This window comes from Euwallacea fornicatus, chromosome 3 (genome assembly GCF_040115645.1).
Source record: "Euwallacea fornicatus isolate EFF26 chromosome 3, ASM4011564v1, whole genome shotgun sequence".
Lineage (NCBI taxonomy): Eukaryota > Metazoa > Arthropoda > Insecta > Coleoptera > Curculionidae > Euwallacea > Euwallacea fornicatus.
The window spans coordinates 6,173,941-6,199,167 of record NC_089543.1 but is presented as its reverse complement, the minus strand read 5'-3'; the positions used below and the strand labels follow the sequence as shown (position 1 = coordinate 6,199,167).

Genomic DNA, 25,227 nt, shown 5'->3' with positions numbered 1-25,227 from the left:
TTTTTTTTTGAAAGAACTACGCCAAAAATCGTGTTTGTCGACAAACCTTTGAGAGAGAAGAGCACCACCAAATGTCTTACTTAAGCTTGGGATTAGTGCGGTTTCGGAGGCAGAATGACCGTAACGGTAAGGGCTAATACGGCACCACTGCAGTTCGCAAATGACGACTAATACGGTTCAGATTACTATTGTGCCTTTGTCAAAGGAAAATATAACAATAACTCAGCACTAATACCATAACCTCTTGTAAATAACAATTTAAATGCATGTCCGTTCGGTTACACGTATTTTTTCATAATATCCAGTATAATATTTCATGATATCACAAAGGGCCAATGCCTCAAGTGAAAGGGACATTACTTAATGTTTCGGAATGCCCCTTTCTAGGCGCAAGGGTTCGGATCAGGTACAAATTTACACTTATTAACGAACTTCGTGTGCTATATCATGATATTACAGAGGAAACAAGACTTATTAGACATAATTTTAAATTATATGACTTTAATGAGAGACCTGGCAGAAAGAGAAAAAAAAAGACAATGAAAGAAACTGCGCCTTTAGTGCATTATTGCTGTAAGGCGAATTAAGTCGCCATGGTTTATTTAACATGTGACCTGAGGCATGCTTGTTCAAATAATAAAGAGGCAGGTAGGTTTTTTCGTTCGAATTAATTAGGGACGTATTGGGAGTAAAGGAAGGCTCTTAATGGGAACCAAACGTATACAGTGTGTCCAAGATAAGATTATACATTGTGGGCACCCACTCGGAACATCCTTGGCCAGCCCGTTCTCCCGGCACGACCCCGTTCGATTTTTTTTTCTTTCGTTTCTACAGTACTCTAGATGCAGCGATAAACTTAAATTCCGTAAAATGTTTGAAATGTTATCTAAGTTACAAAATGTGCTTACGAGGTTTCTGATATATGTATACGCGTGCCTGCCCAAAGAAAATTACTATTAAACCCATGTGTAGGAATCCACCGGCCTGGAAATCTGTAAGAAAATCAAATAAATCAGCTGCCGTGGTATCAAAACAAATTGAATTGGTTTGTGTTTACCTTTTCAATAAAAGGAAAAAAGATTTGTTTCGAAATTAATCCAATATTCCATTTCCTTTTGAAGGGTAAGTATATTGGTCAGGATTTCGTGGAAAGCGGATTGACAAGGGGCCGATTTGGCCGGCCCTTTAAGTCCACAGATATACAAATTGGACTTTTTATTTTATATTTTCCCCCTTGTTATACTCCTAAAAAGTATTTTCAATAACTTTATTGATACTGGTCCCCTGTGGGATGCGTTTGCCCAGGGACAATATAAATCACGTGCTACCTCTTATGTTGTCCGTTGTTCTGCCCAGTTGGTGACACTGGAATTGAGCGTGTCGTGACAACGTCCAACTCTCATTTGACTCATTTAACTCGTTTAATTTCTTACAAATTTCGTCGATTGACTGTCGCAGAAAGTAATTAGCTGACGCCAGGAGGCCTGGCGCAACGTGAATTGCTTCAAGTGACACTTTTCAGAACAATTAACTATTCTGTTCCTTTGCACTTATTATTCCTTTACATTGCCAACTTCAAATCTCAATTAAGTTGTTAGTTTACATACTGCACTCAAACTCAGTCTAAGTGTTTTGCAGTATCCGTGAAACAAGGATGTGGCATTGTTAGTTAATTTCTGTTTCTTTAGAGGTCCTTAAGGGTCAAAAGAAAAAAAATTATGTCAGAGATCTAATGTGTCAAGGTTAAGTGGGACTACTAAAGCAATTTGAGTGCTTTGTTTCAGAATTTGTATTTGTTTTCATACGTACACTTGTATTGTGCTCACGAAAACATGATTCGGATCAGTTGCCCTCGCGTTTTAAAATTAAATTGGAGCTAACCCGAATCCGCCAACACTGACCTGAAACACCAATCGTGCAGCTAACCTGAACTAACTTTTTTTTTTTGCCTGAGTAGGAGAAAATTTTCAAAAGACACTCATACTCCAAAATACTTCAACGAGCTCGTGCTCGTCTGCCTCTTAAGCTCCTGATTTTCCTTCAGTGTGTCAGCTTCACCATCTCTATTTTCTCTATAGCCGTGCTTTTTCATTAAACATGTCAAGGACCAGCTCGATCGCCTCGTTTGCGCTCAGTTCTGGAATGTCCTGGGTTTTCGCACCAACTATCAGTGCCAGGTTATTTACGTAAGCTATTGTACAACCATACTCTCAGCAGGTTCCACATGCCGAGCCCCAGGACCATATCTGAACTAACCTTGTTTTATAGAGGAGGAAAACTTTTGTAGACACCCGGCCTGGCAGTCTGGCGACCGGGTTATGCGAGATTCATCCCCAGCTGGGACGCCTACACACTAAAAACTTCCTCTCTTTACCATAAGCCCCCCTGGGAGCAACAACAGGCATTATTTCACAGGGGAGGTGGAAGGATAAATAGACTCCTCTATTACTTCCTTCTCAGGCTTTCTACGCATTATCCTCCCGACCATCTCCTTGAAGTTTATCGATTTACCTGCACTGTCAGTCAATTCCACATCAATCATCTTTCGATTCAGTGGCAGTCCCTGACTGCTTGCTCTCGATATCTCCCTGTTCTGCTCCGGGCACTTTCGTAGTGTGCTCTGGCGTGTTCCCAGCTACCCTCTAACGGGAGCAACAACACCTCTGTTTTTACACTCATACTTTCTTCAGGTAGTTTCCGAGCACGCCGTGTCCGGCGAGCCACTGTGTAACATCATAATCAATATGAGTCCATTCGGGATGAAGACCCTCGCCCAACCTTCGTACTTCTTTCAACTGATTTCTCATTCGCTCCTCTTACTCTCTCCCTAGCCTCCGTCCTTCCCTCTACATCGTTCTACCATACTAGTCTCCTTTCGTCCATCCTCAGCTTGTCCGAGGGGATTTTAGACAGTACCAGAGCGGCGTTGTCAGTGCCTAAACTAACTTGGAATCTGCTGATGAGACATTAGATGACACTTTTTTACAAAATCGGTACTAAGAGGAATTTTTTAATTAAGTTTCAGTCATGAATACTGAGTAGGCAGAAGTGAATGAAATGAAAAAAAAGTTAGGGAAAATCATGAAAACGGATGAGATATATGGTTGAAATCACGTAATTCTTTATTTACGTCACAAAATTTAACGATTGAGAGTCGCCTTGCGTAAAATGGAAAGTCATATAAATTCACTAAAAAAGGATAAAGATATATTCGAATGTCTACACAGTAAACGTCAAATTCTATTTTTTGCACTGTTGCCGCTTAATTTTTTTGACGTTTTGGTTTAACTTGGCGTTTCAAACCGTTGTGTTCCTCGTTCGTCAACTTTGGAAAAATTTGAAAAAATGTGGCATCACTGCTGATATGAAGCCTGTGTACGAGATTTGCACCACAGGTAGTCAAGTTCTCTGAACTTCTACCTTGGTTGGTTGGACAATCAGCTCGCCGTAGTCCTCATACCATTAGTTTTCTCTCAACGGCTCGTCTTTAAACTCTTTTTCTCTTGTCCCGAAATTGCGTTCTCCGGACAGATTTCACGCAATTTGGAAAACACACTGTCAGAGACATTCTCGTGTCTACACTCGTAAACAAGATGATTGTACAAGGGTAGGAACCTCTCTAATGTCACATAATACTTCTCTTAAAAACGCTCCATATCAGATTTCCCCCAATTAAATACCGAAATAACCGAATCGAGAGAAAAGAGGGCTTCCTATCGATATATAAGAGCACACAGAAATAATTAACCTTATGTATTGGGGTGTATTAGCAGTTAATTGGCGTTCCAGAAGTCTATTTAATGAATTTGGTTGCATTGGCAGTGACAGAGAAGTGAAGGAAATTGGGCAATATTGGCGTAAACAGTTGGCCACCTGAGGCTACCTAACTTAATTTGCACTCCCTCACATAACGGGTCCATTTTGTTATTTTACTAATAACGTTACCAAAATATCTTTCCGATTGGAAATCGGTCCGCGAGCCATGATATTAAATACGGCATTATAGTACACCATTTGATATTACTTAATTTAATTATGTTTGCGTTTTTGCTTGTATTGTGTTCCAGTCTCTTCCATATTTGGCTAATTAATGGCAACCAGACTAAAGGGTTCCATTAAATTTTCAAATAATGCTGTTTGTGCTTTTTAACCGATTTCAACTTTTTCCTCTTCCGGCAACACAATTGTGTCTGGATGCAATTAATTCGCAACAAAAACACCCTCAGCGAGAAAGCTGCTTGTTATCTTTATGAACAATTCTCTTTGGATCACTGGAATGAATAATCTGACGTTTATCTGCATTAAAATATAGACCAGTTCTTTATGTACCATTCTTTCTATCTGACATTGACAAAGCCATTTAGGTTCAAAGGACGTTCTGCCTTTTGATTTTGTTTTTCCCTGTGATGCTTTTCGTCGAAAATTTTTTGTGCTCACTGTTCTCTTTTGATAGAGATTACTGGCTGACTGCTAATTAGGCTGCTTGATTCCTATATAAATCCGTGAATCGAGGGCCATTCTCTAAAAAATCGGCGTCCGTCGAAGCCGCCACACTGGGTGGCCACTAAAAAATGAATCACGCCTTGTTTTGACCTTCAGAGCATCTTCGATCTCTTCGCGAAATATTCTTTCTAAATCTACTTGTGATGTCCCTTAGTTCCTCGACGTCGGCAGTTGGCGCTTCTTGGCACTCGCCCGGGTTGTCCAGAGCTTTAGCATGGTTGCACAGTCCTTGCATCTCCACCAAGAGGTCCGCCCGCTGTTCTTTCGCGTCCTCGGTTATTTGTTCGGTATTTAGTGGGCTGTCTCGCTAATTGACCTGCTGGACGGCTGCGTCTATACAGGGTGATTCAAAATTTAGCGCAAGTAGAGAGTATTTTCGAGGTCGAAGTGAGATTTTTTCTGCTTATGTCCTAAAATGCACCACTTCGGAGCTGGAGTCATCGGAAGTTGGGCATAAAAATCGATTATGTTAAATTTCGACCGCAGTTGCGCATCAAATTTCATGAAAATTTGTAAATTCTTGTTTTTTTAAGCGCTCCATTCATGTTTTTGCTTCAAAAATTATGCAAACCTAAGTTTTTATGAAATTTGATATGTAACTGCGGTTGCAATTTGACATAATCGATTTTTTGCGGTCAACTTTAAATGACCCCATCGCCGAAGGGGCGCATTGTAGGGTACAGGTTTATGGGCAGAAACAGTCTTATTTTGACCTTAAAAACTCTCTCTTAAAACATTCGCACTCTATTTTGAATCTCCCGGCATCTCGCGCAGCCAGTCCCATATTCTCAGGGCTGCCGAAAGTGGTAGAGGTCATAACGTCTCGCTGTACCCCCCTCGGATTTCTCTACGTCCATGCGTGTGCCCATAGCATAACCACTCTGGAGGTACTTCCCGTTTATGTTCGGCGGGCTTGTAGGTTTCATGGGCCACCCTGTATATTAGTAATATCGATGCCGCCCGGATTCCAAATCGCAATTTCAATGATTTAAAATTCGATCAACGACAGACGGGACACAGATTACATTGTAAACTCGCTCCTGCTTAATATCTGGGGCTTTTAATTAACTTCCCGGGTTAAACAAATTGTCATTTCTTCGAGCGTTTGTCACCGAACAGTATATGAGCCTCAGTCACGAACAGCTCAAATAAACGGCTGTCAAACCTGTGTTGAAACAAAACCATTAATTTCCTTCCGTTTTTGAATTATGAGCACTCAGACCGGGATCGGGAATGTGTTTTGGGTACCTCGTTTTGCAAGTGATTAAACCGGCCGTATAAACGCGTGCAACTGCGCTTTATCGAAGTCAATTTGGCTTTCGCACGTAAACAATGGTCGATTTTGATATGTTGCCTCGTTTCGACAGTTTTACCGCAGCCATTCTTTATTCGGGATTATAAATATTCTGTGGTCCCCGTTTCATTTTTATTACGGTTTGTTTGAATTATTTGTTTTTCTAACGCCACCCGCGAAACTGATAGATTAATTTGGCTGGTCAAGCGAATTTAATTAAGTAGCGGGAGCGAAGAAGAAAAAAAATTTGCAGTGGACGTCGTCAATGTTGAACCATCGGTCAAGGTCCCGGTTGCTCTTATGTTGCCACCCGTATATTCCCCCACTCCAACCGGAGCTACCAATGCACACTGCATGACAAAGAAACAAGACCACATTGCAAAAATGGCTTTATTTAAACAATTGTTTTTGATGCGCATGTTTCTTACGCCGAAACAAATACTTTAATAAAAAAAACTGAACAAGTTTAGTTGTTAAAAACAAAAAAAAAACAAATTTTTTTGTTGGTCGCCCGCGAAGTCATATACATTCATGTACACTTCTTAACATGGGGGATCTCATCCAGGTTAACTGGACAGCATAGCGCACCTACAGTTTGTGGGAGGTGGGATAATAATGCAACCTTCTATCTGCAACACCCCATACTTGTTCAATGGGCGCGAAGTCTGGAGATCGAAGTGGCCAAAGTGGCAAATTGATTGCGTTTAGTTGCGAGAAGTCCATAGCCACTCTAACCGCGTGTGGTCATGCATTATCTTGCTGGAAAACTGGATTAGCAAGAGTTTTCAGATAAGGCACGACATGAGGTTGCGGAACTTCTTGGATGTATGGTTGGACTGTCATACTGCCTCTAATGAAAAGTAAAGGTTGCCATATGCACTACCACCCCAAACCATTACCCCAACAGTCTGGTGTACATGCCATTGTATTGTAAAACGAGGATCCAGTCTTTCACCCCATCTCATTTTTACTCTTACTCGACCGTCGTGCATTCCAAACAGAATTTGAATTTGTCACTAAACACGACATTATCACATTCCAGAGTCCAAAGTATCCGTTCTCTGCACCACTGCAGTCGATTTTGACGATAGTTTATGGTGAAGGGTGACGCAAGATGGGGACAGTAGGAAATCAGTCCAAACGTTCTTATCCGGTGATAAATGATTCGAATCCCAATGGGCCTTCCATACTTAACAAACCACTTATCCGCCAGCGTCCTGGACGAGACCAACCTATCTCTTAGGGCCGTAATTCGAAGACGGCGATCTTGGTATTCTGTAATCCTTCGGGGTCGTTAAGTACCACTTCTTCTGCCTGTTTGCTCTTTTTGGAACTATGCCTGACAACATCTCACGGCAGTGTCTACATTACAGTTCAATTAAATGGCGATTTCCCCTAAATGGCCGACCGGCCTCTCGTAGACCCATAAATTCGACCTCTCTCAAACTCTCTCAGTTGATGAAAATTTCGTTACATTCTGCATCTAGGCATATTTGATTAATCTAAAAGCACTTTCTAAGCACATTATACACCAAGAAATGATGTTTTGCAGTCATATCGTTGAAATGTTGTTGCAATCTTTATAGTTAAGAAAAAAACCAAAATTCCTGATAACTCCTAAATATTTCGATAAATTCGGCTGGAAACCTAATCGTTTTTTGCGCATATAAAAACCTGCATACCAAAAATTATTTAAATAAAACCATTTTTACGGGGTGATCTCCATTCTATGTCACGCAGTATAGTAGGCCCTATTATGTAAGTGCAAGTCTGTGCAATGTCCATCCGTATGACAACCGCACAATCTCCATTTGCATCCGTAATAGGCTAACTCTCCGCTCAATTAAGCTTAAGTTCTCAGCGTTAGCCATTGTCCACCTTAAATCCAAATAAATGGCCCATCGGGGAATAAAAGCAGGTCAGGCTAAGGGGTAAATCGACAAACCGGCGGTACTCAGACCCATTCTCTTTAAACAATAACCCTATCGCGATGAATGGAGGTGTTGATTAGAAGATTTAATTACATCGGGTCCAGGATGTTATCGACGGCCGCCCCTGTCATCGCGAATGATTGCCTGGATCTGCAGTTACTTTATATGCAAACTCCGTTTATGTATATGGACAACGCCGTGTTTGCTTTACTGCCAATTTCTTATCCAACAAATTCAGGCAATTAATATAAACAACCCTTGGATTAAAGACCTCACCAAATGGCGAGCGTCCTCTCCTCACAGTACAACAATATGGACGTAAAGAATTTAGTTCCTGCCCGAAAAAAGGCGAAATTTGAGTGTTTCGCCAATGAATCGCCCAATTAAAAATATTCTGAATGATTAAATCATGATAAACTATGAATCCTCACTAAATCGATATTTTTTGGTTTAGTCGAGCGCTTGAGTTCAGAAAGCGCCCGACAGGACAATGATCCATGGGTGTTAGGTCGGGAGGGCCGGGGTGGCCATCCTGACTGGCATTTAACAATCTCCTCAGCTGATTGAATATTAAGATTATCGCATCCGCAACTACTGAAAAACGACACTGAAGTGCTTTTCGGACATTGAGATCCTGATAATATTCCGACTGCTTCTCCTTATGAATTTATGTGCATCCCTTATAATAAATTTCCATCCCTCTGTATCTCAGCAGCCAGCTGAACATAAATATTTCTAACAAAGCAACAGTGCCAATGGAGTTGTTTTACTCGCGGGGAAACAAAGACAAAGAAACTAAACGCTGCCAGAGCATTTAACTTCTTCCAAGAAAACTATATAATAATTATAAGTTTTGCCGAATTTGCAGACACAAACACTTGCACGAAGCTAATTAAATTGCATATTCTATTATTTGCCCGCTTTTGTACAGAATAAGAACACGAGGGTGCCACTTTAGGGGTGAGAGAGCGTTGAACGTAACGTTAACCTTTGGTGTCCGGGGTCAGACCAGACAACTTCTACATGCGACAGTGCCTAGGGCAACATTTTACGCTTTCTTCTAGGTCACTTACACTCAATTCCTCCTTTTTCGTGTTACATGAAAATTCAGTTTAAGTCCTTAAATAAATGATTACGTATTCGTGGTTTCTTTCTGCCATAACAATGTGACCGCGGTTCTTGACATTGGGAACGTCATAAAAACGTGGAATTGTTCTACCTATAGCCCAATGCAAGGCCGATTAACGTCCAACTAAAGGTAATTTATCACCTGTGGAGATTAAGTGTTAATGGAAGATTTTTTTTTGTTTTTAATGGAAACTTATTAGGAATCTCTCGGTAATATGTATGATTTAATGGATCATGTGCTTATTTAGTATGAGCTACCGAGACGTAGAGATATAATATCTTAATGCGATAATAAAAGTACGTTTCACTGTCGCTGAGCTTTATAAGTCTTTGCAGAATGTTGATTAGCGCTTATGACTGAAAGACGTTCTGACATTTACGAACATGCGGCGATTTGTCTTTTTCCATACATTCCAACTTTTCACCCCCGGAGGGTGTGTTGAGGACGTCACTCAAACTTGGCAAGCAATAATCGAAATCAGGGCTCATTCTCCAAGGTGCGAACGTATCCGCAGAAGTGACGAGCCAGGAAAAGTATTTATGGTGTCTTAAGTAAAATGTTTACTCGATGGATTAGTCACTGCCAAACTGTCGACCTTCTCTGCTCCACGATTTTTCAACATCACTCCGGCCTTATCTTTCCGAAATTGTATAAATAGCTCGCTAATAGAATGGGCCGTTCATTAATTTACTTCCCGAATGGCTGCATGAGGGGTTTAATTTCATCCAATGGGGAGCACTATGGGTTATCTGCAGGCTGTACGATGCCTGCAAGCCTCCCAGGCACCCGAATGGATATTCCATTTGCGTGGAAATAAACAAACAATCGTTTGGAAAAAAGACGTCGTTAAATCTCACGTCGTTTATCCTATGGGGTTGACAGTAGTATAAGCAAAAATAAACCACCCTAACTGAATCGACGAAATTTAGTAAATCTGAGAATTCATATATCAACTGAGGAAAATTGGTTTGTCGTTTGAAAGGCCCAGAAATAACACTTCTCCCAAATTCCGTTGTATTTGGGGTTAGCAAATTACCACATTTCTGTCTAATTATCACCAGACGCAGACAAGACATTTTCTTATGATGATACCAAATTAGCTCTAATTCGTTGTACGGGGTGTCCCGGAAACATAAAAACCTTCTTTTGTTAACGGTGATAACTACGTACAAGAAAAGTTTTGAACATCAACTTTACGGATCGGTGAATTGGCTGCAGCAGCGAACGGCTGCGGCCTCCACGACGTCCCGACTTAAACCCATCAGATGTTTTTTTCCTTAGGCCGATTTTTTTCTGCCTCGGTAAGGTGTCGGTGGCGGCATCTGTCCGCTAGCTCGAAGCACCCAGTATGAACGAAATTTTTAAACATCGTATTTGCTTCACGGTAGAGACTTGCAGGCGCTCGTTTTCCAACACATAATAGCGAATGTAAATAGCTTTTATCTAAATGTGTGTTTTATATATTCATGTGTCAAAAGTACCAGAGGCAGCGCACGAAAATGCGTCTATCTACAACACACATCATCCGATATCAAATATTTGTCAAGCTTCATAAAAGATTCTGTTTGCGACCGTGATTCGATGGACATGGCGAATTGATATCATTCATATTTAATGCCCCTAATTCCAGAGTATAACCCCGACTTCAGTACACATGTTATGCCTTTACAAGCCGATAATTACATATTTTAGCTTTTGCCTATAAATATTTAAAATCTAATCAGATTCCTGGTACAACATCATGATTATAGCAATAACACTCGTGTTTATGGCCAGCATAATCTTTTTGCTGAAATCTCACTTTAATTAACGTATGGAGGACGTATGTTCTTTTGGAGTATTTTGAACGATAGCGGGGGGTACCCGGTTAAAACCGAAACAGTCATTTGAATTGACTTTGATTTGGCATAAGCGTTGGTGGGTCCGTCCGGCGATACACGCGCCTCCTGACCAAGGGCCTTTTTCGACCTACGACCGATATCGGCTCGCTTAAACGCCCTGTATGAATCGACGGGCAGTTCCAACCAGACGAGGTCTCGGTAGCCGGTGTAAGTTCCAGAAGCCGTTTGGAAATGGAAAATAGGGTGATGGGAGGCAAAATAGGGCAGAGACAGGAAGTCCTGGTCCAGTTTCTAAGTCGCTTTAATTTTTTTTTTTTTTATGAGGGAACTTCATCCTTTGGGACTCATTAATTTTTTCGTTCCGGTTCTGCGCAAACGGAAATGGTGTATACAGGATGGCCCAAAAGCAAACTTTGATAGCAAGGAAGGGAGAAAAGATAGAAATATGTACATTTTCTGGATTCTCCCCGAAATCCATCTATGCCTGTATTTATAGATCGCTCTTCGTTAAATTCTACTTTCTTCGGACGGGTCAACGCGGAGAATGTTGTCCGCCATTGTTTGGGCTGCAAAAAGTCGCAATGTTGCGTCAATGAGAGACTAATTATCTTGGCTCCCACCTATTAAATGCGCTAATTAGAACATTGTTTATTAAATTACTAATGAAAGGCACGGGAGAAGCAAAAACTCGCATAAAATGAAAACTGGGGGGGGCGCTCTATATATTTTGCATGCGTTTCCCGCCGTGGAAAAACCATGTTCAAGACCTCGTTATCTCCGAATGAAACAAAGGGGTATTTCAGTTAAGCTTCAAGTTTAAAACTTTATTGGGGCAAAATAAATATAAAAAGACATTCGATAGGCTGGAGCAAACAGTATTAGCAGTCTTGCAAGAAGAGTGGCTGGTTTTAATGACAGTTTATGGGATATATACGACTGCCTCAGGTGTCGGGATCCGGAAACAGGCGATAACAAGGATAAACTCGGCACTATGAATGTCCTTTTTGCCTAATCTGGCCTGTGGTTCATTGCCTTCGCACGATATATCGTGAAATATCATATCCCCGTGTCAAATCCAATGGTAATGATTGACATAAATTTTGCATAATGAAAGCAATTTAATACCGCACCGCAGGGTGATTGCTGACAATTCTCCCTCAGCTCTAATAATAAAACACAAACCCCGTTTTGTTTTTTAATCGGCGCTTATTCTTTCACATCCTGGTGACAACGTTGGAGCTTAAATTGCTATACATAAATATACATCTGCTTATGCCATTTCTCTTTATTTGTTGTTAGATTCAGCAATACTTTCGCCTTAGCAGATACTCCCCATTCCAATGCGGTTCTATTTCCGTGAGATTTGTAGTTCGTAAGAATTAACGATGGTCATAAAGTATTGACAAACTTAGCGTCACGAAGCGAGATTTTTAGAAAAGGGTTGCCGCCATCCCTTATTGGGGAAACTCCGAGGGTAATTAGTTTTCGGGGTTGCGGTGTCTCGGGGATTATCTCAGTTTCTTCCTGTTTAAGCAGCTCCCTCAATAATGAGATACAGGCTCGAAAAAATACGAGCACAATCCTAGTTTACAAGGCAGGAGGGTAGGCCTCCGCAGGGTCCCAATAAGCTTATTTCCAAAATAAATTAATGATCGGGACGCGTCGCAGAAGTTACCTTTAGAGTGGCACATTGTGTGTTAGAAGCCAAAAGAGAATCCCCCCCCGCCCTCTCAGTTAATTACTTTCTGCGGATAATTCCCCTTAACGAGATATCTATGCAAAATTTTCGCGGGAAAAATCGACCATGTGTTGTCCTGCTCTATTTAATTAACACGTTTCGTATTTATGGCTGTCGGATAACAGCCATTTTTTAAGGTATTAGTGCCCAATTATTCATAATGGCATTGATTGCCGCTATTGCGGTGATATCCCACAAATTAAATTTTGCTCCCCGCGCTGGTAATGGTCATCTCCTAATTTATGATTGACCGGCGACTTTTGATTCAGAAGCTGAATTGAAAATCAATTTGAAAGCTCCAATCTGATTAGTGCACGATTATCTGCTTATTTATGATATGTGAAAAGGAGGCTGCTTTTTCTCTTGACTCATTCACGTATGTTGGAGCTGTACGCGATTGGCAGGCTGATAATGGCTGTTTATCTCACAAGGTGTTTAAGTAAGTTTACTACCGCAGCGTCCTCGCTGCAATGGGAACAACCAACGAAGTCCCAACGAACAACGAAACGATTGAATTCCGTGGTTCCATTATGGAGCGGAACGGTTCCACGTTTGTGGAACAAAATGGAACGATTGCGTTCCGGAACGGAGCAATGGAACAAACGTCGAAAAAGTGATAAGTTCTATACGCATGCTACATTGAAAATCACCTAGAAGTTTCCTTCAAGTCAAAAGCCGATATGCTTCAATCAAGAATCATGTAAATCTATACGTTGACAGTGACTGATTGCTTATCGTTCAATCGCTCTGCTCCACGACCGCCTCTTTTGACATAAAACAAAAAAAAATAGAAAAATGGGGAATAGGAAAGGAATCAGTATTGGACCTTTGGGAGCAGTCCATAAATCAACCAAATTTTCCTTGTCTCCTTACGAAAACGATAAAAGATTGGAGAGCTAATCATTCCATGATAGATTATAACTGTATCTGCATGCGTGTCCCGATTTCCCCTCTGTCCAGGTTTTGGGACTTCGCTCGAAGCTTCCGATTTAGATTCGAATTTTATTCGTATTCAGCAGGGGGTCTTAATACGTACGTAATATATTAGTTAAAAAGTTTAATTGTAGTCTAAGCATATTGAGCGACGTGAGGACAATTTAGGAAGTGGAAATAGTTTGGGGACAATTTGATTAAGGCAACTGTTTGCGTATTCATGGATCAAGTGAAATGCTCCTCGTATGCTAAGTGCAAACCTGCAGGGACGGCATCTGCCTCGTGCCCCATCAAATCAACAACCCACCGACTTTAACGATACCTTAACTGTTTATCAACCTCCAGTTTCACCAGTCCTGACGTGTACTTTTACGCATTAAAATTACAATTTTAACTCTCGAAGTTTCGAATTTTAACTAACTCCGGTCCATCTCCATCCAAATCACACACATTATCCTAAGCGTATCCTATCATAGTAACGTGATGCTGATGGATGTCTTTAGACCTACGTCCAACCACTAACTCAACATCTTCGGAATTTACAAGACAATACAGGCTAAATTTATTTACGGGTTAATTCCGGGTCTTCGCAGCATTCTCAAGCAGTTTCGGTTGATGGGGTCCATACTTTCGTATAATTGAATCATGAGGGAACAAAGGTTTGTCACGGCATTGAGAAACAAAGACGTAAGTTAGAGGGAAATTGCCGCAAGTTTGGATTATATTTGAGCAATTTTATGTGTGGGAGTGTGGGGGATGATTTAAGAGGGATGTTGTTCGGTAGATTTTTTTTCGATTAAAATTGGTACTTATAGTGTGTCATTCGGATCTTTAAATGTGCGTCACACATACGAATCTTATGCGTCAAATTAATCTAAGGTCAGCATCGAGCAGGACCAGTGGCGTCTCAGCGATTTTACGTTTTTGGATTGAAGTTTTAAAGCACTGGCATAACGACGGCAGGCAGGGAATGAGGAGATAAAAAAACTATTCATTTATGACCTAAACGCCAGAAAAATGAAATCAAAATCACGAGAACTGTTTAAGTTATGCGAATCAGAGCGAACTCATTAACATATATTTTCACGCTTCTGATCGTGGTAGAGTTGTAACAAATGACCGACTCAAAGACACACGTTCATACCACCATCTTTATTCAACCCGTGTACACTCTCGTTATCAATTTTGACCCGTTAGTCCAGTCTATAGAAGAGATGCATGTTATATATCTGTCTTCGTTGTTGGAATATTACATTCGCACACCCTAGACGCGTATGTACTACCTACTTCGATACCCACGCAAAGATCCAACCCATGAACTATACTTTGGTGCAATTCTAGTGAAATTGAACCAATTGCTGCCAAAGATACAATAAATAATTGACTAGCTTGTCTTCGCCGTGACCGAGCATCGCAACCACGGAGAAAAAATGGTAGTCCATATCTCAAAAACTAAAAGATGTAGAGCAAGTGCGGGCTGGCCCGATTTATCCTTTGCTCCGTATCTTCAAGTTTCCGGAACCTGGACGAACGTTTCAAATCCAACTTCCAGAGCCTCAACGAACGCATCCAGGGTCAACATAGACCTTACATCAGTCGATTAAGACAATGAACGTCACCCCAAAAGTTTCTCATCCCCCGTTTCTCCAATTTTTAGGAAAAAATCAATGTAATTTCTATAAATTTAAAAATGTTATGTGCAAAGCGTGCGCTAAATGTGAATTATGGATCATCTCGCGCAATATGAAAATGAAAACTTAGTTCATCACCATTAAACCCACAATCGGATTAATGAAACGAAGATGAGGCGATGCGAGATATTTAATAAAGTTGAGTGAACGGAAATTTCGAGTGAATAAAACATTATCGGGTTGAATTATCACCTCTAATTGACGAGAAAATGGTGATGATGTGTCCATTTAGACGCTAGAGACATAAATGAAATATTTAAGTAATGCTGGCAAAACGTATGAACGGGTTATGTAATTAAAATCCTAACGAAGTCGACGCTGTGTTTATTGCTGATGAAGTTTTACTAATTCGAGCCAAATGACTCCCCCGTGGGCCCTGCGTGAAATGGGAATATTTAACAGTGCCCATTTCCAAAGAGCATTTTCTCAGCTCTGTGGCCGGAGCCCCGAATTTCACCGAACCAATTTTGAACGGACCCAAAATTAGAAAATCGCGCACAAAAACTATTCCACAAATTAAGGGACCAGGTGTGATCAAAAATCGATATCGGGCCATGGTCCAGCGGATAAGAAATTGTAGCTCCCACGGAAACCAGGTAGTTGGAACTTCATCACCCCAAACCCATCGTTTTTAAACACTTCGCTGAATATCCCAATCTAAATTAAACATCACCCTGAAATCACTTGTCCGGATAAACAAATGTTGATTTAACCACAAAGTCTGTAAATAGTTTTCAAATTACCATTCGGAAGCTATCTCCTCTGATGGTGAACTGCGTAATGTCCTGCAATTTAGTGGACTTCGTGATTTTAATTTAAGCTTTTCGTAGCGACTTTTTATACGTAAAATTTCGCAGTGACGTCTACACATCGCTTTCGTGAAGCTTTTTAGTGCATGCTGCTCCTATCTAACAATCACCTATAAGTGACTGAAATTATAAGGGTGAAAGGCATAACAATTCATTCTATATTTACAGCGGTGGTGGTTCGAGCTAGATAAAAGCAACTGGTAATTTGTGTAAAGCAAATATTAATACAATAAGCCACAGTTTGATTATACGTTCTTTAATAATCCTCGTTAGGGGTAAAAAGCGGAGCACATACAATTTACATTGTTATATTCAAAGAAATCGTAGGGGTAATTACATGGAGCGCAGCCGGTAATGGAAGCAAATTATAGTCACAACTTTATTCAGCAATTCGTTCTCATCAACATAAATGAAACAAAAATTTAATTTACCGAGTCGATTTTTTAGAATTGTGCTTCGTGATCGTTTTGCGGTTGGTATTATTGCTCTGTATTTATTTAATTGAAGGGTCGAAAAATCATTCCATTGATTGCATAAAAGGCATAATCCAATATCGCTACGTTGTCTGCTTCCGAAACCTTTGGCAGGCCGAAACTGTGAGGTGCCCCCCTTACAGTTCGACCGCGAAGATAATTTTTCTACGTTTAATCGCTTCTAAAACGATTTTCTACGACCAGCTACGACGATCTACGATCACCTACGACCCGTACTCCGTCCTAGCCCAAGTCGGTACTACGGTGGCATCTGTGTTTTCTGGATGGAACGGGAACGGCACAAAATTTTGGACGAGCCACAAAATCAATCTACTGGCTAATAGGATAACTCACCATGAGGGCAGGAAGCAAAATTGACTAAGACGAAAAGCAGACGTTTAGAAAACAGATCGGCGTTTATCGGGGAAGAGGACAGAGAAATTTGTCCAGCCATTTGCGAAATTGTCCTCGGGGTTTCTTTTTTACCCGACGTAAATGAATCGTAGTTAAGGGAAATTGAAACTGTTTTTCTTCCCCGATAAATTACACGTCTCCCCCGTTGAATATTGAATGTGCCAGTTCTGGATCCGATCAATTATTTAGCAGAATATGAAGTTTTCAAAGTGGCAGTTTCATGAACTAACACCATCTATATGACGTTACTGGCACTTCAAAGCATTTAGGTAGCATTGAGTAAATTTGTTGCTTGATTGAGGACGTGAGTTATAAAGTAATCTGATAAGACAGCGAAGTATGCAATTTCCAGCAAATTGGTGTTAAAAGCTTTTCTTCTGGTAAATTGCGCCGCAATTGTGTTTGTGCAATTCTATTAAAGTGATTATGAATTATGAATTTAACAAGGTAATACTCCTTAATGCCTTGTTGTGTTCCTTTCATTTGTGGTAGTTTTAGTTTCTGCCTACCGGATAGCGCTAAAAGGGGTTCTGAAGCACCTGGCTTGCTGATTGATGAGATTTTTTCAGGCATTAGCGCTGAAAAAGCGCTATGTAATCCATTTAGTTCCGGTAGCTAGACCGATTAGCTCCAATTTTCCAGATGTAAATGTGTGGGTTAAGTAAATCTTTCATAATGGCGATTACGGGCGTCCTAAGAAGATAAATTTAAGTGGATAATTTCAAACAAAAGTGCGCATTTTCGTGTTTTATTAAAGGACTTTGAAAGATTAAACGGGAGATATATGTCCCGCAATATAAAGCAGATAAACAGGGCAAAAAATAACCCCTCTTCAATCAGATATGCTTCCATATTCAATCTGTGGCTACTGCTGGGAGTATGTTTATTTCCTCAGATTTACTTGATAGGGGATACCTTTAACTGAACATCAAAGAGGCTTTTCAATCGAAGGACGGTGCTTTGGAAAATAACAAAGAGGCACGCAATGCGGAGTTCACATTTCTCTGTACACGCTAAGACTTGAGGATTTTAGGAAAACAAACATATTTTCCCACAGTAAATAAATCTTTCCATATAGGACTGCGATCGAACCATTCATGCTTTGAAGGGATTGTACTCCCACAAAAGAAGTTTACAGTCCTCGTAGACCTGTATAATAAATGAAGTTGGAGAATGTAAATATTAGTCCTCTCAGTAATGCGCCCAACTTCTTTTTGGCAAAAAGATTTTACAATTTGTCTCCAAGGAAATGCACGCGAAGAGATAGTTCTTTCGTATTTTCAAACAAATAATTTCCGGGGGCAACTTGTCAAGTCGATTTTTAGACATTGGTGGAGTCAGCAATAAAACAGCATAATAGCTCTCGTTTATTATTTCCGGGTTGCAGAAGGAGGAAAAACTGAAAATGCAGCTGGATGTGCTTAAGCCGGTTGAAATCTTTGTTCCCAGAAAAATACGCTGATTTTCAAGGTCCTGGTTGTGGTTTTAACATCTAGGAAGGGGGAAAATAAACCCGCAAATACGAGCGGAACGGCTAATCCGTTGCCGGGTCGTACAGGGTGTGTGAGGAACCATGGCGCAATAAGCGCGAGAGATAAACTTGCCTTATGTAAAAGCGGCTTGTTGCTGTTTTACAGGATATCAAAGAAATTTTTTATTCTGTATAAAATTGGGAATTAATCTGACGGTCCTTCATTTTACAAACTTAAAATAGCTTGCAGGAGTGACACCTTGGTACCGTACATTCATAACAATGTCGAATAGCACGCTTGTGTTACAACATCGCCAATTTTTATACAGCATTGTCGTAAAACCCGATTCGTTAACGACGCCACTGTCTTGGATCCGAGCCGCTGTATATTCCACATTCCGCAGGGAAATTGCGGGCGAATCATCATATTTAGCTCGGCCCCGAACCTTCGATAAGAAACGCAGGTGATTCACAATTCTTTGTTTACATTCGTCACATCCATCCACGGACACCTTCGGCAAAAATGCCAAAATAGTTGCGCGCGCAGCGACGATACACAAGACTGCATTTGTTTGGGAAAAAAAGCGGTGTATGTGCAGGAATGTGATACATCGTTTTAAAGGACATTTCATGGTTTTGTAGGGCATGTGCCAATATATACAGGGTCTCCTAATTTAAGGAACGCACTTTAAGCAGGTTTAGTGTCCAACCGTAAATGCATTCATTTTGAGCCATTCTCTACAAGGTACATACATATGTAGGTCGATTTTTTTCACGAGGGACAATTTCACGGAACCTTCAGAACCTTCCAAATTTACATTCTTTTTTTTTAACTCGAAATCCACAAGAGATTTTCTGAGGGACATGCTTTTGAGTAAAATTATAAGAACGTTTACTCAAATGAACGAGTAAATAATAATAAACAATGAGTAGTCTTGAGGCCAGACGAACACCTATCACCTGCTACCTTTCCAGGACAGCCTGTATAACTTTGAGCTTAAGTCCCTGTCGAGAAAGCAATTTCACATTTAAATATCCAAAGTCTTCCAGTGATAAAAGGGCGGCCGAATGGTCAATTTTCCGAGCTTTAAAGCTGGCGTATGTCACGTACGGGTCAAACAATGCCGCCGTCCGAATCCGGGGGGACGCCTTTAAGTAGAACGCATAAATAACGAAAATAACAATCAATTTCATGAGCGGGGCCGTTTTTGTCTTTTGTTTCTGAGTACCCCTCGAATCCCGCCATTCGGGAAAACAAAAGTGTATGTCCCTCCACTGTCTCTTGTTTTTTTGCATTTAATTAAGCGCAATTAACCCGAAGTGGAGATCGGAAGGCCTGGGCACCTACGAATACAATGGCCTCATGCATTTGTAATTACTTGACGCGTGACGATAACCACTGTGTTAACTGGACACTGGGTCCATACATATTTAACTCGAATTCAAATGACGTGCTTGTTTGAACTATCTGGCCCTGATTGGGGGCCCTATTTTTGCAATTACTTTTGCTATCGGGGAGATTGAAATTTGAAATCTTTATCACTGCAGTCCGCAGTGGACACACTTAAATCTGATGCGTTGTGCTCCAGGATGATTCGCGGTGGAAGTTCGCAAAAATAACCCTATGCAACCTTTGCATAAAATATCCCTTCCGATATCTCAGCTTCAAACCAATTACTTATACCACCAATTAACCTGCCATTACATCCTCATTGCAATTATTAAATCCAACTAGACGCGCCATGAGGGAAACGTCCTGAAAAGGGAAATGGCATGATGTTTTTCAAGGAACGCTTGGCAAAATGTAATAAAGGATAATTTTAAAGGGGGCGAGGAATACTTTTAAAAAACTGATGAGTGTTATGAAACAAGATTTGTTAAGTGTCAATGCATAATTTGGTGGGAAACGGAGTCATTTTTAACGTCGAGACCATGAATAGAAACGCGCCGGGGTGAAGTATCGCCTCATTTAGGCTCTGCTGGTTTGGATATTAATTGAATACGACAGACTCTATTAATATGATTCTATCTAACTGTACTCGCTTACAGGGAGCAGCATATTGCCGGTTTTGCGTCACCCGAATAAAAGCCAGAGATGGCATAATAAATCATGTTGTGAGGCCAAACGTAGGATCATTAGTGGGGCGGAATCAATCTACATTACGTCTCTTCTCCAGAGCAATTTCACATTGGGACAATTAGTCACCTGCTGGCTGCCAACCGCGCATAACACCATCGCAAGGTCTTCCCTTTTTTCCTCTTAATAACATAATACAAGATTGATTGCCATGATTTCTTTAATCAAGAAAAAGTCGCTCCGCTCACTATGGCTTTTACGCGCCTATAAATACATTCACTGGAAGACTTTTGGTCGCTGCCCGGAAAAAGCGTTCGGAATGGAAATAAAAACTCACTTGAGATTTTTCCTAAGAGACCGCAAGGTCGACATGTAAATCGACTAGTCATTGTACAGAAATATCCAGGGAATTTCTCTTTACTTAGTTTAGAGGACATTTCAAATAGCAACATTCCCCTTCCGTCCCAAATACTTAAGCTAACGCCATCCTCATACACTACCAATGTTTAACTTTTGAAAATCAATCATGAATAATTTACCGCCATGATCTCACATTACCTTCAAAGTGAATTGAATATATGCTGCCAAACGCACGTTGTATAACATGTGTACACACAGGCGTCCGGATTGCTTCATGGTTGGACAAACTGACAATGCTTAAGGCGGTTTGCCAAAGTGACAGCACCACATCACCCCAATGGCATTATATTGAGCAAACAAGAACGCGGCCTAAGCGCTTTGACCCTTTGTCCCACTCTTAGGCTGGACATATTGGATGTAATAATAGTTTATTATCGGGGTCTTTCTTTTCTCCGCGTCTGGAGTCAATGGAAAGACATGGAAATGCGGCGATGTAAATGGGGCATTAGGGCACCAGAAAAAGTGAAACACCAAAACAGCCGCTTCGTATTATTAAAACCCTGTTACGATCCTATTATAGATCGTCCAGTGCATAAACCGATGCACATCGCAAAGCTGATATATTCAGAGGTGTTGCTCGTTGCATGATTAATTCAACATTTCATATACGGAACTGGGAATAAATATAAAAAAGGACATAAAGGTAATAATAAAAGCTTGGAAATATTATCTTACATGCAATCACAGTAAAACTCGGCTTAAATGAACCTTCAAGGGACTTTGTCGTTCGTTATGTGCGGAGGTTCGTTATAGGCGACTAGGGAAAAAGCTTGTTGATTTAAAATTTCTGTTGTAACCAAATAACAAATAATACAATTCCTTGAAGTAAATAGGTATACAGGGTCATTCGCGGTGAGTGTCCTATTAAAAGTTTACGGGGTTCTAATATAGCTAGAGATCTGAAATTTTGGATGCCCAAGTGGATAGTTGATCCATAGATAAGATGAAGTTTGATCCGTTCAATTAAAATATTGGTGTTACGTGAAAAAAAAACAAATAAATCTTAAATAAAATCGAAGTTTGGTACAAACGAAGTCCGTGATTTGATTCTGCACCTTGTGGTTTTTCGACATATTTGCAGTTTTTCTATTTTGCAAAAGATCTGTCGCTTTTAGAAACTTTACATTTTTGAATAAGTAATCTGTACATCGTATGCTACAATTTTCAGCGCAGAAAGGCGCTCTTGAGCTGTGCGGATTGAAACTTCATCATTCCTGTCCATTTCCTACTCATCACTGGAATCGTTTTCACATTGATCATTAGCAGTTATTTGAACAACGTCAATATCATTAATAAATTCAGCAACTTCAGCATGTTTATCAATCATGTCATATTCATTTAAGCTAATTTCCTCAAAATCAGAAATGTGCTGGTTTTTTGATTCATTCACTAAAATTACCGGCGGCTCACCTACAGCAACATTTTTCGACGGTTTGTCATGAACGAGCTCAAGGCTATAGAAAATAAAAAATACGGTATGTTATAACCGAGTGTTTACTATATCCGAGTTTTTTATAACCGAATAAAAACACATTAGTTTTATAGGATCTTGGGCGGGACGTTGTTGTTGTTATTATGAACGAGTGTTCGTTACAGCCGAGTTCTACTGTATGTATTCAGTGTGGCACAATTAGAAGACAAACTTACCTTACGGTAACAGTTCGTTGTTCTCTACTTGGGATATGGAGCTTGCAGAACTGATGCTTAACTTGTAAGCTGCGGCTACTTGCTGCAAATAATCATATGAATGTACAATACGCAGAATTTCGTAAAAATGATAAACATAGTTCTCCGATGACATTGAATGGCAATAAAGGGCCGTTGTTGTTTCTTTCCCGTTCGAAATACTCTTAAGGAAGCAACGAGCTTCTTACACCGGCTATTTAACTGCTTTAGCAGACTATTAGTGAAGAAAATCACCGGTAAAAGGGAAAATTAGATAGAATACGACTAAGAATTGGATGATATTAAAGTAAATACGAATCTCACGACAAAATAAAATGGCGGAATGGGAACGATGTAATATCAAAATGGACGAACACGCGACAAATTTGGCGACACCGCGGCCCGTTGCCAACATTGTTGTTAATATTTCCGTTATTGTCCTTCACGATAAGATTAAATATTTTATTAAACGCTAACGGGTAGATTAACCTTAGGTGTAAGTACCATATAGCTACAGTTAATCCGTATAATTATTTTTTACCTACAGACGAATATCTCGTTGAAAACTATTCGTATTTTGGACGTGAGGGTTGGCAATGAAATCACGTGATTTATGACGTACATCGGTTTTTGTACTGGACTAACTACATATACGATTCAAATCGCATAACTTTTTATTTACGTCTGAGGCTTCATATCAGCAGTGATGCTACATTTTTTCGAAATTAATATGTAGCAGGAATTTCTCAGGTATTGGTGCAACGCTATTAAAATTTTAATTTTTTTATTTTTATTTTTACCGCCAATGTTGATGAAGAAAGAACCCAATGGCATAAAACACTTAATTGAACCAAAATGTCAACAAATTAAGCGGCAACCGTGCAAACAACAAGATCGTGTTCGACAGTCAAATATATTTTTATTCTTTTCTAGCACATTCAATTTATATGATTTACCACTTTACGTGAAGCGACTCTCAATCGTTACATTTTGTGATTTAAATAAAAACTTACATGACTTCAACCATGTATCGTATGGTATCGTTCCTACGCGTGGCCCTATTCTGGAGATTTCGTGGAAGGTGCCTCTGGAAACGCTTCATGAAGTTTCTATCAACCGTGAATCATCTCATCGATGATTTTAGGACCAAAAGCTCACATGAATTCCATTGTTTAAGAACCGAGTCATTATTAAGCCTTGATAGATAATAATAGAGCTGTTTTACGGGCGAATTAATTGCGAAAACACCATCTCCAAGTTTTAGGAGGCTTTAAACAGCGATAACATCGATGGGAGGTCTTTTATACGCCCTGGGTTTTATAGGCTTCGCAATTAGAACTGATTGTTCGAAGGCGATTTCAGGGTACGACGACACCTAGAACCAACATAAAATCTGCCATATTGGATTTGCCAAAATTTAGCTGCAGATGTAGCCTAATTACAAGTTGCTTTACTATTGCTTTAATCCGTATTTAAGTTTTCCTTGAGGACGATAAAGCTTGGGTGAGGAAACTAGGAGGAAATTAAGTTCTGTCTTTGGACAGTAAAACGTCAACAGTGGTATTAAGGGGGGCCGACTACGTAGTGTAGGTTACGGAATTAGAATTTGAAATGTACTTGTCTCAGTAACGACCTCATATTGGAGCTATAAAGGCTCCTATTGCTGCTGCTAAACAATGCTGGTCACTAATAGTAAGAAAGCTCTCGTGCTTAACAAGGGACTGTGGGGCCTCCAGAGGCCTTGTCCTTACAGATTAAGCATTGTTTCCTGCAATATAAGGGGCTTATAAGATACGAATAAATGGGATCAGAAATTCGGACAATGTAAACGATCCCGATTACCAACACCCAAACCCCTCTAAAACCCTGTTACATTGTAAAATTTTAACGTCCCGCCTCACCTTGGCGCTGACAAATACATATCGGATCATAAAGAATATTTCACGTATTAACGGATGCTGACACAGAAAAATTTAATCTTCGGCATTCAGACGAGGGGCGAATTAATGGCCGAACAAATAAATTAAACCCCTTACGAACATGATGTTTATTGCTTAGGTCGTTAACGTCCTCATACTTTATTTTTCGAATGATTTCATTGCTTTTAACCCCACTAATACGGTTTTATGATTTTCAAAATTTTTGGCAATTTACATGTTTATTATAGGTAGAGCAAACGGATTTTAAGTTTTATGGCCTTCTGGTGGAGGAATTAAATGTCAGCTTCATACTCGCCGATTTATATATGGGGTTAGGGCGAAGTTTACGTTTAATGCCCCATATAGCAGACAGGAAATTAGTGTTCCACAACAGATAGTTTTAAATGATTGAGTACGTTTTATTGCATGTCTGTATGTCGTTGTGTCCAGCTTGGACGCGCAGGGACAGACATATTTTTCGTTGGTGGAAAATTAAAAAACATGGGCCCCTGAGTTGCCAACAATTCTAAATATGGTTCAATCCACGTAACTTTTTATTCGAGTCACAGGTTTTATATCACAAGTGATGCCACATCTGTTCAAAGCTAATGTGTAGCTGGAGTTTCTCAGGTATAGCTGCTTACAACTTGCTACTTACATCGACGGGTTAAGAACTTGGCCATTACACCAACAATAATAACAACACGGATAACAAATATCCAAAAGCGCTATTTTAGCCCTCAAAAGAACAAATTTTCACCGCTAAATTAGATGACTAAAGAACACAACACCTAATCAAATGAAAACGTCAACAAATTAAGCGCCAAACGCGCAAAAAATAGGGTTATGTTTACGCACTCAAATATATCTCTATTCTTTTCTAGCACATTAAACTTATAGAACTTGTCATTTCACATAA

The 25,227-nt window shown here is 40.1% G+C and overlaps 1 long non-coding RNA gene across 1 annotated transcript; it reads right to left on the bottom strand.

Annotated features, from left to right (window-relative positions):
- Window positions 1-724: 724 nt before the first annotated feature.
- On the bottom strand, window positions 725-1,686 carry LOC136350483 (uncharacterized). The gene is made up of 4 exons (XR_010734161.1): window positions 1,329-1,686; window positions 1,058-1,245; window positions 909-992; window positions 725-855 (listed from the first exon to the last, which is right to left on the bottom strand). It is a non-coding gene; the product is annotated as an uncharacterized lncRNA (long non-coding RNA).
- Window positions 1,687-25,227: the final 23,541 nt, after the last annotated feature.